General features: G+C 38.5%; 1 protein-coding gene and 1 pseudogene across 1 annotated transcript in view; both read left to right on the plus strand.

Annotated features, from left to right (window-relative positions):
* Cpeb3 (cytoplasmic polyadenylation element binding protein 3) overlaps nt 1-4,937 on the plus strand; it is a 239,286-nt gene that overhangs the window by 12,445 nt on the left and 221,904 nt on the right. The window lies entirely within an intron of this gene.
* LOC101591644 lies at nt 385-1,939 on the plus strand (annotated as a pseudogene).

Consider the following 4,937-nt stretch of genomic DNA (forward strand, 5'->3'; position numbering starts at 1 on the left):
AGATCCTCTGGAAAAATTCCCAGTAGAGGAATAGCTGGTTTAAAGGGGATTTCCAGACCAACTTTTCTAAGGAGTCTCCATACTGATTTCCATAGTCTTATACAATATTAAACTTTGCTCAAAACACAACAGGGCTTATATTCAGAAGATGTCTTATTTTTTCATGTATAATATACATGAAATATATATACATTTATGTATAAAAGTTACATTAATTTAAATATAGTCATGTCATCTTCTGGAACACCATCATAACTCTTCAGATCCTAAATTCTGACCTGAATTTTTTGTCACTCTTATTTCCTATAGAACCATTGGCTCCAATCTCTCCTTTATGAGACTGCAATGAATACTCTTGTCCACGTAATTTAGTGCATTGGAAACATGGCTGTCAGTAATTTTATCCAATGAATTCTTTACCAAAGTCACTACCTCTTGCAGGCTAGACTTCACAAAATTTCCATTAAATCAAATGTTAATTCCAGGCATGGTGGCACATAGACACACACCTGCAATTCTAGTACTTGGAGGCCGAGGCAAAAGGATCATTGTGAATTTGAGGCCAGCCTGGGCTACACTGTGCATTCAAGGCCAGCCTAAACTACACAGTAAGATCCTGACTCAAAAAAACAAAACATCTAAGTATTAAATAACTATTTTAGATAATTTAAATATAAGTCATGTATGCAGTATTTTGTGAAATGCTGTAACTGGGAGGAAGTTTTAATTTGGAAAACAAAAGAACTGCGTCCAGATGCACTTATTGGTATTTAATTATTAATTATGTACAATGGGCAGATGTTGGACACTTTATACAGATTGTATCTAATCCTAATATTTGTATTAGGTAAGAAAATCTGTCTTCCTTTGCATAAATGTGAAAACTGGAAAAATAAAATCATAGCCAACAAAAGGCATAGCTGGCACTTGTGTCCAGACATCTCTCACTTCATGAGAGAAACGGTATGTGTGAAATCTGGCAATCTGACGGATACAAAAGTGACATTTCATTATTGCAGTCAAATGTTTACCTTTATTTTCATAACTTCTATGTTTTAAATTGTGGACTAGATAAATGAATTGATAAAGGAAAAATACATAATAAATGGACAGACCTGGGCACATCTTTTTGGGAGAATATTTAGCATCAGTAGTTATCCTTTACTTGAAGTATTACACATTTATGAAAGTATTATATATAATTTCAGCCTCCAGCTGAAAACTCAGTGTAACAATAACCACCCATAATTAATCATTTATTTAATATCACTTCTCAAGCTCCTGGAATACCCCTCCATTAGTTTATATACTGTATCCAGGGACCTAAATGCCTATCCACGAGAGCATTTGTATGTTATGGTGAATGCTGAATTTTGAGAAGAAATAAAAGAATCCCTCGCTGATGAAGAAAAGAAAGACAGTGATGATGATGTTGAACCTATTTCTGAATTTAAATTTGTGCCTAGTGATAAATCAGCATTGGAGGAGATGTTTACGGCCATATGTCAGTGCCAGGCCTTGCACCCAGATCCTGAAGATAAAGACTCAGATGATTATGATGGCGAGGAGTATGATGTGGAAGCACACAAACAAGGTCAGGGGCATATCCCCACATTTTCTACCTATGAAAAAGAACTATCCCATTTAACAGCAGAAGGGCAAGCCACACTAGGGAGGTTGGCAGGCATGCTTTCCAGTCTGTGAGCAGCCAGTATAACATGGCTGGAGTATGCGCAGAAGATTCTCCGAGAGACTATGAAGATGGCATAGAAGTAGATACTGCACCAGCAGTTTCACAACAGTTTGAGGATGCAGACGTTGATCACTGAAAGTGTTTTATATTGCTTTAAGATTCTGCTCATTACTGTAGGAGAGAACTTGGTGCCTCTTCCTTCTGAAGAGAGGTTGATGAAAATCTTCACTTGATCTTAGTCAAAAGGCCGAGAAGAGATAATGAGGAAAATCTTTTTGCTTTTCCAAAACTCACTTAAGCCAGTTTTTCCTCAAGATAAATTATACTGAGAGAGCAAGTTGTCACTAGCAGAAGGAACAATGACCTTTAGTAACAAAGGTGAATTAGCTTAACCAAGGAGGTATTTGTAGTTTATCATTTACTCTCTAACTTTGTGTCTATATACGTGCTGACTAGGCCTGTAATTCCTGCCTTTGCTGTATACATTATACACACACTAGCAGGAACTTTGCAGGAAAATAGGCTGAAGTTACAGAGATGTTGTGGGGGAAGAGGGGATGCAGGTCTTTAGGATCTAGAAATACCCTTGTTCATAAAGGAATAGGCAGAGGTCTCAGAAGAGGCAGTTTCTTTTCATTCTCCACAGGGACAAGCATCTCATTAATCTGGGAGAGATTAATTCAGACCTTTCTGGGCAGTCTCTTGGGCAGCATCCCAGTTGTAGATCCCATCCTGGTATAAGTGCTTCTGGGTAGCTTCTGCTTCTTCCACCCTGTTCTTTCCAGTCTGCTTTGTTATAGCCTCTTAGGTTATATCCTTTAATTTCTACCTTCTTAGGTTAGTTTTCTGTAAGGGAACTGGGATGATAAAGTACTCCTGGTGATAATTGTTTCTTCTTTGTAATAGTTTAACAAATAAATCTAGGATTTCTATATAAAAAATAATAGTAATTTGGCAGTAGGCCTCTCCGGTTCACTCCTTCTTCCTCTGGTTCCTTCTCCCCTCTCCTGGCCCTCCAGTAATGACTGAATGCAGGGCCTCATGCATGCCAAGTAAGCACTGCACCACTGAGCTACAACTCTAGGCCTTAAGTTCACTCTTTATTTCTTTGACTCCTTAGAAGAATCTTTTAAGCAATGTGGAACTTAATTGTTCTACTTACCTGCTTAAAATCTTTGACCTTTTTAAATTGCAGTGAACAGTAGAAAGCGTGATACTTTTGAAAAATGGGAGAATATTTTATAATATTTTCTAATATTGATGCCTTGTAGAATAGGCTCTCAGAATAATCTTCATGAAGGCAGGAATGAAACCATACAAGTTTTGTTTGCTGCTGTATCATCCGTGCCTGTGTTGGAGCCTAGCCCATGGGGGAGTATCTAGTAAAAAGCTGATGAATTTTAAAAAATAATAAAAAGAGAAGGGCTGGTGATAGCTCAGTGAACTAAGTACCTGCTTAGGCAAGTGCAGGAACTGGGGTTCGAACCCCGGTATCACATACCATGTCAGCCCCACCCCTGGGTGCACTTAGCTGGCTACCGAGATCCAGTGTGGTGATATATGTTTGTAATCCCAGCACTGGGAAGCTGAAAATAGGAGGATCACTATGAGTCTGAGCTACGTAGTGAGACCCTATACCAAATACATTGGTGGGGAAGGGGAGAGGGGAAAGAGAGGGGAGAGAAAGAAGGAAACGAGACAAGACAGAGACAGACACTTCTAAAGCTACAATGAACCATATGATATTATGGTAGATTGACAACTTGTTGTTCAATCAGTGTGGTAGAGGGCCCACCCGAGAATTGTTGCCAATAGAGTGAAAAACAGAACTGGAAGAGAAGAGATAATGCTGTGAATCTCCTGGAGAAGTATGTTGCTCTGATTTTCCTGATCCAAACTTGGCTGTTACCATTGGAGGAGCGCAGGACCTCATTGTTGCTGAAGATGGCTGAAGTTTATTTTGGAGGTGCTCTGGTCCTTACTTTGAGTGTCGCTTTTTGGCTCCAGTGCAGATTCCTCAGCCTGCTGGCTCAGGTCCTTTATCCTGCTAGTACAGACTTTCTAGCTTCTACCACTGACCTTTGGACCTTCCCAGTGCAGATCCATGGAACATATTTGCATGAGACATTATCATGTATTCTATGCCTCCAGTTGGACTCATGGAACATTGTCAGGCACTCTAGGTTTCCAGCTGGTCTCATGCAGGACATTGCTGGGAGATCCAGGACCTCAGTTGGATTCTTTGTGTGGATGCTGCACTCTTTTGTATTTGACTCTTTGGGTAACTACTATAAATTATGTGCTGTATTAAATTGCTTCCTTTGCAAACCTTGACTCTAGCGGATGTTGGCTTGAAATTGAAGCTATCAACAAAAACTCATGGTAGATACAGATGTATAGATACGCACAGATTTGTGTATAGATATAATTTCTAGCTTTAGCTTCTAAGAATGTTAGACAGTGACCCAGAAGAACCAATGAATACACCTAGAGATATTTTCAATAAAAGGAAATAAGATTCTTTGGGGGATCTGCAGATTCTCTATAGTAGGAGAAGTACCAGAGAGGGAATTGCTCAAAAAATGTTGGGGCTGTGTCAAAAGGACCCACAAGCCACCTTGAAGGCACCTAATGGCCAAGTTGAGGACATTTGAGCAAAATAATAATTGTAATGGATTATAACCTATAGCATAAATATGAATCCATGAGTCTATACTGATAAAAATAAGTAAGTTGGGGGAGAAGGAAAAATTCTTCTTTATAGTAGCATTCCAATAATGTAGATAGTTGATAGAAATAGAAAATTATCATTTACAAACACAAATGTAATAGTACAAGTAATTATTAAGGTACAGCTAAAATTGGTTGATGAATGTTAAACAGAATATCTGCAGTCATAAAATATCTCCCATGTTTAAGTAAAAAGGGAAAAAACAGTAGCTGTTTTACTCAGGTGTAGTGGCACACACCTGTAATCCCTGTACTCAGGAGGATGAGCATGAGACTGCTTCAAGTTTGACGCCAGCCTGGGCTCCATAGTAGTTTAAGGGCAGCCTGAACTATAAGACAAGACCCTGTCTCAAAAAAGAAAACAAAGAAAAAGATAGAGCTGTTTTATGGTTGACAAGTCTGGAAGATACACTCTTAAAGTAATCAGAGTTAAATCCACATGACATTTCTTCTCATACATTAAAAAGATTTATCACTTCTGTAGTATTATTAAAATTTTTGACCTGAATTTGAT

The sequence above is a fragment of the Octodon degus genome, unplaced genomic scaffold, assembly GCF_000260255.1.
Source record: "Octodon degus isolate 3935 unplaced genomic scaffold, OctDeg1.0 scaffold00046, whole genome shotgun sequence".
NCBI lineage: Eukaryota > Metazoa > Chordata > Mammalia > Rodentia > Octodontidae > Octodon > Octodon degus.